The sequence below is a fragment of the Coffea arabica genome, chromosome 6e (genome assembly GCF_036785885.1).
Source record: "Coffea arabica cultivar ET-39 chromosome 6e, Coffea Arabica ET-39 HiFi, whole genome shotgun sequence".
Taxonomy (NCBI): domain Eukaryota; kingdom Viridiplantae; phylum Streptophyta; class Magnoliopsida; order Gentianales; family Rubiaceae; genus Coffea; species Coffea arabica.
In genome coordinates, this window is record NC_092321.1 from 60,349,516 (window position 1) to 60,361,301 (window position 11,786).

The window sequence follows — 11,786 nt, forward strand, 5'->3', positions numbered from 1 at the left end:
AATCTATCCACTCTTTTCTTTCTGTTCCCTTGTAGAAGAGGGATCATAGATTTTTATACACATTCCATTTTTTGTTTTCCTCTTTCTGAGGTTTGAGCACAATGAAATTGATGATTATGCTGCCAAAATTCAAATAATGCTAAAAGTCGTAGAGAAAATGAACTAGAATGAAAAAATTGCTATACAAAATTTATATTGACGTGCAGGACATAATGAACTAGAATTGCGGAATCAAACCACAACGTTATGTTTTAAAGCCACAAAAGCAATCCATGGAGACCAAAGCCAATAATTTTCAACTTTGACACGAAATAACATCTTAGCTGCACTTAATCAGACAAGGGGAATATCCACAACACCTTCCCAGATATTTGGGATTTCACTTATCATCTTACAATCAAAGCAAAAGGCTAACGATCTCACACACAATTAACTTGAGTCTGCATAGCTCTAGTCTCTCTCAAAGATACTGCAACAATATATGCTTAAAACACGCGAACATTGAAGGGAAGCATGCCAACCCCTTATTCAGTAATAGTAGTGGATCGAAATAACATGAACCCCTAGAATGCAATCTCTGAAGCAGAATTTACTTCGGAAGTCTCTAGAATGCAAAAGCAAGACATTGTAAATCAAACCAATCGTAACAAGCTCTAGAATGCAATCTCTGAAGCAGAAACAGAAGGAGAGGCTTTGTGGTCAGACACTGCAATACAGCATTGGCATAACAACTGCACTGTAAAATGAAAGAAATCTTGAATATACTTGACAAATAATAAAAAATCCTATGAAATTTGTTTCAGTACATTATTGCATTAAGAGTCTGTACATTTCCTATATCTATAAAATTTTTCTAGAGCTATTGATATGTAAAAGCACAAGAAAAGCAGGAAAAATTTTGAAGAAATACCTGTTTCCACAATTTATAAGACCTCTTGGAGACATGTTGAAAACTTCATAGTGAAAGGACTTCACAAAATCTTCATACCGAAATAGCATCTGTAAAATAAAAGAAAAAAATTTATCCATAAACTTTCATGAATGACTAGGCCCAGAATACACCATTTAGATTCATCAATCAAGCAGCTTAAGAACTGGCAAACAAAATCTTTGCTGAAATGTTTCAAACAGATGCATTACTCCTATTTAATATTTTTGCTCTATCTGTTTAAATGATAATAGAATTGCTCCTATAATTCAGACCTTAACTTTCTTCAGCTGCCTGTTGAGTAAGCAAACTAACCCTCTCTTTTTTTTTCGTTGACTCGCTCCATTTTCCTAGCAAGATATATGTAACCAGGGGAAGCACAACAAAGACCAGAAACAAAGCTGGTATATCAGTTTCCCTTGGCTAAAGCATGTCCTCACCATAACAATCATGTCCCGTTTTCCTCTAAAACCTCTTTGGCATAGCAGATCGCACTTAACTACATGTAAGAATTATAGAAACAACACAGAGATCAGCTAAGTAGACCACATCATCAACTTCATCATTCAACTCAATTCACTAATCTGCTGCACATCATTATATAAGTGAATATCAACCAACCATCAGAGTTAAAGGCTATGACAGCTATAATTTGAGAACAGATTTCAGAAAGGAGTCACAATAAATCCGAATGACAGAATAATGGGCAAAGAAAACTGCGGGAAAACAAAGGCAAGAAAAACCTACGAAAAAAATGATTCATGACGCCTAGGCATTTGATCGAACAGGTGGGGAGCTTCGTCCAATTGCCCATTGATCACTCATAACCTGAAGAAAGGGCTCCGGAGAATGACCACGAAATTGGGGTTCCCAATGTTTCTCCACGCTATTAGAGATGCGCTAACCTTGGGATGCTTTACTCCTAACCCCACAAGGTTCCGAGATGGAGCACAACCTGAGTCTCGGTCAAGAACGGCGATTTTTGTGCTTTCACACGGCGCACGATTCCACCATCAGATTTCCTTCGACTTCGTGACGAAGGACATAGCATATGATCATTAGCCGAAATCATGCCACCAGGCATTTGAATTGTGAGTGATCTCTGATGAGCTGATGAGTGAATTTTGTGACGGAAGCTTTTGAGGAGGAGTGAAATCTGATGGGAAACCAGAATCGTGGCCTTGTGGGGTTTTTTTTTGTGCCTTGTTTAATCTTTAATTTTGTTTTTTGGGTTTTTAGTTTAATGGATTTTGGTTTTGTGTGATTAAGTTTCTCACCCCGATTAATCGGTTAAATAATTAAACATGGTTCGAGTTGGGTTGTTTCAGGATTGGGTTAATAAAAGGACACTTGGCAAGTTTATGAGGGGTGGGATAGGGTGTGAGACAGGGTTGTGGTACAGAGGATCCGTTGCGGATTTGTAGACAAGAATGGCGTGATTTTTGTTGTTGATCAGGTGAAATGAATTAGGTCGAAAAGTATAGGTTAGAATCGACTTTGGATTCATGCCTAACAAGTTCCTATGCGAGCTGAGCTGTGTAAGCAAACCTTTTTTTTTTTTTAAGATGTAACCAAACCTTTCACAACACACATAATGGAAGAAAGATTTTTTTTTTTTTTTTTTGTTGTACACTATCTATCTATCTATATCTATACTATATTAAAAGCACCATTATCCTATATCCTTATACTATATAAGAATAAATTGTGGTCAAAGAGAATTTGAATTTCAACCACATGGATATATAGGGACTTTTTGAAAATGTAAAATATTGCGTAATTTTTTTAAAACTTTGGGTACAATTGTAAACAACATATATATAGGTATATTTACCGAGATGTTCTCATTTTGATACATTTAAAGTTTTGATTTATGGAGACATCTGGGTATTTCTGAAATAAGAAATTATTTTGCAACCGTTTTTGTATCGAGTACAACTCACATAAACTTATGTGTTGGTATAATTACTGAAATAGTGTTATAGACACATTTAATTGAAGTATGGCTTTTGCTGTGCAATTAACACAAAAATATATTAACATGTTGTACAATTAACATGTTGCTATAACTAACCATTGGAAGATATTCTTTTGTCTGAAATAACTTATGTCTGCTCTTGAGCGATTTTTAACTGACATCTGTAAGGGTCTTTTGGAAATGATAAAATTATAAAAGTATTGATAAAACAAAATATACAAGTGTGTGTTGCAATTAGAATGTACTATTATTAGTTTTGTCATATTTAATAACTATTTCTTTTTGGAATGTACTATTATTTGTCCAATGAAAAATTCTCTCTAACTACAGGCACCAAACACCTGCGCGATGCGCGGACACTAGGGGTGACAATTCTACCTGACTTCATATTAATCAGCTCATAATTGGGATAATTCTACCTGATTTCATATTAATCAGCTCATAATGCTCTTCAGTCCCAGCTGCTCCTGGTGGTTCAGCATGAGGTTAGATTTCACCCCCCAATTTTTCAGTTCCTCCCTTAATTTTGTCAGTGTGTTCTTAGTACCTACAATTAGCGACTCTTATCGCGTTGCCTAACCCCAATTGGTCTGGGTTGGTTATAATCTTATAGGTTTGCAGCAATAGCAAGTAAGAGCTCTCGGTGGAGATTCTGGAATAAGGTTAGCTTTCTGTGTTGTTCTACCTTTCTGCATTATCAACGACCTTCAATTTGACACAGTTTTATTGCAACGCTGTGTGAATTGATTGATTATATCGTTTATCTTTTCATACTAAGTTTTATTTCTTCTCACAATGTACTATTGTTTGTTCAACAAAAAAACCTCCTTCCCCACAAGGACCAAACACCCGCGCGATGCGCGGACACTCCCCCCCTAGTATATATATATAAAGGAGTTGGTGTTTGACCGTTGATTGTTTTTCATCTGACCTTTTTAGCGGCAATTTAGGTTACATTTCGGCAAAATACAACTGATCCAGTTTCGAGTGCAAGCATGCTATGCTCATTGCTGACAAGCGTACCCTTGGTGGGATGATGATTACATTCTCAAATTCTACTTATGTGGCGGTAGTGACAGTTTTACCCTTTTAACCATCCGTTATATCTATAGTTAAGACAGAGAGATAGTTGGGTGAACTTTGAACTATTGCAAACGCTAAGTCAATCAATTGAACTTGCACAAAGAGTGGGACTAATTAAATTCAGTAACTGAAGCATCATTAAGTATATATGAATGCATCAAGATGATGATTAATTGACTGTTCCATGGTAGAGGTGTAACTGGAGACGTTGTCCTCTCCTAAACTTCTGCATGTGCAATTGAACTCATACAAAGAGTAGGATGATTAGAATGAGCAATTATGGCATATTTAAGACAGTAGTAATGCATGAGAGACGAGGAATCTCTTGGAAAGCATCTTTGAAGTGTAACTGTAAAACTTTTCCCTTTCTGTAACATTTGTTGAGCAGATTTTTGAGGTAGGTCCAATAATGGGGGTTGTTAATACAAAACATCATTGGTTCAGCTGGTTATGGTTCATACCATAGGTTGTTCTTCTTTCCCTTTTCTTTCCTTGTGGTTTCCATTTCAACCCTTCATGAAGGTATGCTTATTTTGCTACCCTCCTCCCTCTTATGTTCCTTGATTAGATTTGTTAAAATTTGACTTTTGTTATTTAAGTTCTTTGATTCAAAAATCTGATGTTCCTTTTTCCATATTAGCATTGTTATATATGTATGATAAGATATCAATGGGTTGCATCCTTTTTTTTTTGTTTTTGAAATCTGCTTTTGTTTAATTGTTCCTGTCTTGATGGAAGCAGGTTTAACTAATCATTGGATCCTGATGATCCCACTATTAAGGTTTGCTTTTCATATCCTTATATACTTATGATCTGTTAAACAGTTTAAATTTATATACAATTTTGATCTCCTTTTCATGTCTTACTCCAATCAGCTGTAGGATGATCAAGCCAAAAATTGTCTCCGAATGCTTGAAGGCCACAGTATTTAAGCCACGCGTTTTCATCCTAAATTTCTTATTATAATCATTGGTTTGGCTAATGATATTGTTCCAGGTATGGTATGCAACTACCTATAGGTAATCTGTACATTTGAGAACTCAATTTATTATTATTCACCTTGTGAGAGTGTCAATACAACTGTTTCAAAAGTTTCATCTCATTCCAAAATAATTTGATGCAAGGGCTTTGTTTGGTATTGTTATTATAATACCAATGTGATATCATCTATTTAATAGCCTTGATCTCCTCTTTTTTTTTCAGCATTAAGTTCCCTCACTTTTAAGAAAACAATGTTTTTTATTCTATACAAAATCATACTTTATTTCATAGTGAATTTACTTATTAAAGCACTTACTTGTTATGAATGATGAGTTCCATACATTTAGAGTATTATACATTGACGATTCTCTTTTACTTTGTTCCATGTTCTTTTCAGTTGAATATTACAAATTTGTTGATTGCTGCTCCAATTACTCATTCACAACACATGTATAAACTCCCATGCATTGCATGGGACTCTTCCCTAGTAATCAATATAATTTGATGATTTAGTGATTACTTTTTCTTTCCATTAATATTCTTATCATAAACTATGCAATGCATACAAATCTAAATGCCCTTTTTAACATGATTAAGGGTCATTATGTAATATTAGTTGCATTAAATTTCCTTATGATATAGAATTAGATTTGGATTGAAATTACTCTAATTTTAATCCATAGAAACAAAAAGAACACAAATAAGAAACCAAAAACAAATTGAGTTTGAAAGAAGTGAAGATGCAGGAACTGAATCATCAAATTAAAACAATTGGATTCCAACCTATTTTCCTTTTGAATATCTAATTATTATTATAGTTGAATTGGAACACAGTTCATGTTACTTGGATATTGGTATACAATCTTTCGGAGGATGACCAAGGATTTGTTATCTAATTGAATATTTTTTTATAATCAATTTCTATAACTTAGAAGAGAGACGGAATGGTAAATTGTTATGGCCCAGATTATTCAAGTAGCTTAAGGTGGCAGTAATTTGCAATTGAGAAGAAATGTGCTAGCTGTTGATAAGTGGATATTTTACGTATTTTTAGTATGTTTTATTAGTTAGTTTTAGTGTGTTTTATCTAGCTTTATAGTTAATTAACTAGGGTTTTGGTCAAGATATCTATGTTGCTGTTTAATTGGCAAAAATTGCATTTATATAGATTTTAACGGAAAGAACTTCATGTTTTTGTAGGTTTAAGGACTCAATCATCAGTTGGAGTGAATTGAGAAGAAAATTGGATGATAATTGATGGATTGAAGTGGTTTAAAGAAGGCATGAAGTACAAAACATTCAATTGAGGGAATTCAAGTAAAGACAGTTTCGACATATCTTGGTATTTCGGCTATATCTCGAGCTACAATGATCGGATCGAGGTGATCTTGGTACCATTTTGAAGTTAAGAGATATATCTACATTTGGTATAAAGATATCAAAGTCCAATTCAGCCGTTTTCTTGGTCAAAAAGTCGAAACACAGAAACTTATCTGGATGGTCGAAAGCTGAAGCCCAGAATTGACCAGTCTATGGTATTTCGACCATATCTCCGTCTACCGATCTTCAAATTAGATGATTCTTGAAGCATTGGAATGCTAATTCAAAGGGCTACAACTTTTGTGTTTTGCATAACAGCCAGTTCGGTGGCTATTATAGAGAAAATTGCAGTTGAAATAAGGTCAAAAGTGAAAACGCGTATGGCAACCAAATTTCTGCAATTTGCTCAGTCATTTTTTTCATCTTCACACTACTTTCCAGCTAGAGTTGGAGAGAAAACCGGATGCTGCACATGTTTCTGATGTACAAAGGAAGAAAAATAGCTTATTGTCAAGTCAAAAATATACAGTAGAATCAAGAGACTAGAACTTTGTTTTGTTGACTTGGTTAACACCAGATTTAGAGAATCAAAGGGGAGAAGAAAAATACGGTAGGTGAATGGAGGATATCAGAATTTTAGGATAAAAACTGAGGCTGGTCATATTCTCTGGAGCTAGCAATTTTTGCAGGAGCTTGGAAAGTGCAAGAATTACCACAAAAATGTAGTTCTTCCATTTCCTTAGTGTAGGATAGTTTAGCTAGTTAGTGAATCCTTCTTGTATATTAGCTATATTAGGATGAAGATGGAGATGAAGAAGGAGGAGTTGAAACTCAAGTGACATGGGTTATCTCTTCTCCAACTCTTTATCTTTTGTATTGGATTCTTAAGTATGGTTAATATACAAGTTTTGGATTTTATGTTTATTATGTATTTCTAAAGTTAATGCCTAGAGTATGGATGAACTTTCTATATTTTGTTAGTGATATTATTTTGAGCAAGTTATTTATCACTTTTGATATTCTGATCATAATTAACTGGCCATTAATTGTGATTATCTAAGGTGTTAAATTTGCAATGAGAATTGGAATTTAACACTAGTTCAAGGAAGTGATAAACATAGGGAGTTCACTCACAAAAGTAAAGGTGCACCTATGTGGTTAAGTGACCTGTTTCATGTATTTTCATAGAAGAAATGAACTTGTGGTTAATTTCATAACCATGAGAGTAGGTATGGCTTAATTACAAGTATAGTTGATTCACTACAAGAGTAGGTTTCACATACATTAGGAAATTACGCCATAACTAGTCAAGATAATAGCATTCACTTAACCGGTAATCTCATTTGCAAGAGTAGTGAGGAATTCCATATCTCTAGAAGCTTTTTAGTGTTAATTTTTATTACTTTTATATTTATGGTAGTCTAGATAATAAAGGAGTTCGAAAATCACCGGTAATTGCAATCTTCCCTGTGGGATCGACCCTTAATACCCTATACTCGCTTACGATTCGTATACTTGCCATAAATCGCGTGTGGGGTATTTAGGAGTTTATAAATATAAGACTTGATTGTGAATGAGCTAATTGTATATATATATCCCGCGCACGTCTGCTGTACCAAAGGCGATTAGGGAAGTTGTTAGTGATAGTTAACTACTGGAATATTGTTAGTTGTAGCTAGTAGTTCATGGCAGTTACTAGAAGAAATAAGTAGACAATTGTATAAATACATTGATTGTATACAAGAGAAGCTAGTCTAGAAATTCATTTGCAAAATCTCAATTCTTCCTCAATAAATTCTGCTTCTTCTCTTTCTGAATTCTTCTCTCAGTCTTTCTATCTAACGTTTTCCTCTGTATTCCCTTTTTCTATCAATCTCGAATCATTACAGATGGTATCAGAGCTGGTGGTCCTTGGACTATTAGCTCAGATTATCAACAATGGCAAAAGGAACCAGTATGAAAAATTTCGAAGAGCAATTACATAAGCAAGATGCAAGGATTCAAGGAATTCTTGAATCTATTGCTATTGATAGACAGGAATTAGAAGAAAAGATGACAACCAACTATGGCAAAATGAAGGTTCTGGTCAAGGCCAATAGTTCAGAAATGAAGGCTTTTATGACCACGATTAATTGCCAATTCAATGCTTACATGAAGAAAATGCAAGGGGATAAGTGTATTCTAGGCAATTCTCCTCCTACTAGTGATTGATCATCATCTTATTTGGTCCATGAGGGTTCAGATATGACGCATCAGAACTGCAATGAAGATATCACCATTTTGCTATTGGGTAACCAAAGTTGGATTTCCCTTGTTTTAGTGGAAGTAATCCTAGCGAATGGTTGAGAAAGTGCAAGAAATTCTTTCATCTCTACAAAATTCATGAGTCACAACATATGGATTTCGCTGAGTTGCATTAGGAGGGAAAGGTGGATTTATGGTACCAGAATTTCAGGAAGGATAAAGGCTTGATTTCTTTGCAAGAATTTGGGCAAGAACTCTATAGGAGATTTGGTGAGTTGGCTGAAGATGATATGGTCGAAAAATTCAACAATTTGCAACAAATTGCCATTGTTATCGCCTATCAAGAAAGATTTGAAAAGTTGAGAGCAAGAGTAATGTACAGAGTCTTATTATATATCCAACTTCTTGAGTGGGTTAAAAGAAGAGATCAAGTTAGCAGAAAAGATCCACAAGCCATCTACCTTGCAGACTATCTTTGAGATGGCTAGGTGGCAAGAGCAATATTTGGAAATTACCTCCAAGCTGTCTAGAACCATTGTTAGGAATATACTGCCATCTCCTTCATCTCATGTGGGGAATTTGATGTCTGTATCCTCTTCCCATGATCATGATAGTAAAAAATCAACCAATCAGTTCATAGATGGGGGAAATCAAAAACCTACTGTCTAAGTTTTCAAGAAAATTACACCATTAGAGTTTCAATATAGGAAGGATCATAACTTGTGTTTCAAATATGGAGAGAGGTTTAGCCTAGGTCATCATTACAGAAATAAGAAGGTTCATGATCTTGATGGGGGAGTTTGATCAACAAGATCCTATAATTGACAATGATGATGCAGAAGAAATCATTGAACATTTGGGTATCAAGAAAAGCAAGGATGTGGAAATATCGTTGCATCCAATGGATGGACATTTATCATCCAGTTCTATCAAAATGATAGGAACTTTTGGTGATTAGGAGATGACCATTTTGCTGGATGGAAGCAGCACCCACTGTTTTGTCAAGCCAACCATTGCAAAAACTCAATCTAAGTCTATCAAGTCTCATAAGCTATTCAGGGTAAGAATAGCTAATGGCAAAGAATTGGCCTACAATCAGTGGATTCCTGCAATGAAATGGAGTATGCAAGGATATCAATTTTTATATAATGTCTATGTTCTAGATTTAGAGCCCTATGATTTAATCTTGGGTGTGGATTGGATGAAGTCTTATAGCCCTATGACCTTTGATTTCAAGGAGTTAACTTTGTCCTTTGAAAATGAAGGGGAAAATGTACTGCTGAGAAATGATTCTCAAACATCTCAGGTGAAAATGAAGCAGGGTCATACTGCAAATAAGTATATGAGAAAGAAGGTTAGATCAGTTTTGCAGCACTCATGCATGGTCAAGGTACGAGATTCACAGGTAACTTCTATCCCAAATTCACTCTTGAAATTGCTTCGCCAATATGATGATATATTTGCTGAGCCTAAATACCTACCACCCTCCAGATAGTTTGACCACCAAATACCACTCAAAACTGATGCTAAACCTTTCAAAATTAGCCCATACAGGTATCCACACACCCAGAAAACTGAAATTGAAAGGCAAGTTATAAAAATGTTTACTACAGGAATCATTATACCCAGTCATAGCCCTTCTGCTTCTCCAGTTCTTCTAGTTAAAAAGAAAGATGGAAGCTGGAGGCTATGCATTGACTATAGACAATTGAATATCCTTACTATCAAAGATAAATTTCTTATCCCTATAATTGATGATCTCTTAGATGAGCTACATAATGCAAAAATATTCTCAAAAATTGATCTGAGATCACGCTACCATCAAATACGAATAAACCCTATTAATACTATGAAAACAGCTTTTAGAACCTATACTCGTCTCTATGCGTTCCTGATGATGCCTTTTGGACTCACTAATGCTCCAACCACTTTTCAAGCACTGATGAATTCAGTTTTTGAACCCTTTCTCAAAAAATTTGCGCTTGTCTTTTTTGATGATATTTTAGTTTATAGCCCTGATCTGGAAATTCACCTTATTCATCTATCCCCTGTATTGGATACCTTAAGAGCTCACTCTTATTTGCTAAAAAATCTAAATGCTCATTTGGTCCATATCAAGTAGAATATTTGGGACATATAATTACAAGTGAGGGTGTTTTTGTTGACCCTACAAATGTTGAGGCAATGCTGTCTTGGCCCATCCCTACTAGTACTAAAGCTCTGAGGGGTTTCTTAGGCCTCACTAAATATTATAGGTAATTTGTAAAGGGGTATGGAAGTATTACTAGACCCCTCACTAACTTTTTGAAGAAAAATAAATTTGAATGGAGTGAAACTGCAAACTCAACATTCCAACAGCTGAAGAAAGCTATTAGTAAGACCCCTATGTTAGCATTACCGGATTTTTCCAAACCATTTTTATTAGGAACTGATGCAAGTAAATGATCTATTAGTGCAGTCTTGATGCAACAGGGTAGATCTTTGGCTTATGTGAGCCAAACTTTATGTCAAAAAAATCAGTCATTGTCCATCTATGAGAAGGAGCTATTGGCATTAATTGTAGCAGTTAGCAGGTGGAGACATTATCTGTTAGGTTCTCATTTCATTATCAAAACTAATCATGAAAGCTTGAAGTATCTGTTGGAATGAAACATAACCATACCATTGCAACAGAAGTGGTTGGCCATGCTTACAGGATTATATTATGAAATTCATTATAAGAAATGGAAGCAGAATTTGGTGGTAGATGCCTTATCAAGGAGATTTGGTGATTCAGGTGATCCAGAAAAATATTCTAAAGAAAGGATGGCTCAACTTCATAGTATTTTAGTTGTCAAACCTTTGTGGCTAACCAAGGTCACAAAAAGTTACAATGAGGAGAGTTAAGGATCTTTTACCAGCATTAGCTACGTGGTTCTATAGTACAGGACTATATATATAGCCAAGGAGTGATCAGGTGGTAGAATGCTTATTGATTCTGCTACTAATCTCAGGTAACAACTGATCTCTTATATGCATGAATCAGTCATCGAAGGGCATTCTGGAGATCAAAGAACTTATTAGAGATTGAAAACTTATTTTTTTCCTAGCCAAGAGTGAAGAAGGATGTTAAAGATTTTGTTCAATCTTGTGACATTTGTAAAGGTGTAAAGGGAAACATAACAATTACTGTATCTGACAGAGACAAAGTTTTCACAAGCATTTTCTAGCAAGAAATGTTCAAAATGGTAGGAACTAACCTTTAATTCTCTT

At 35.0% G+C, this 11,786-nt stretch overlaps 1 long non-coding RNA gene across 1 annotated transcript; it reads right to left on the minus strand.

Moving 5' to 3' along the window:
* Positions 1 to 273: 273 nt before the first annotated feature.
* Positions 274 to 1,969, minus strand: LOC140009219 (uncharacterized). Its single transcript, XR_011816574.1, has 3 exons — positions 1,676 to 1,969; positions 911 to 999; positions 274 to 731 (listed from the first exon to the last, which is right to left on the minus strand). It is a non-coding gene; the product is annotated as an uncharacterized lncRNA (long non-coding RNA).
* Positions 1,970 to 11,786: the final 9,817 nt, after the last annotated feature.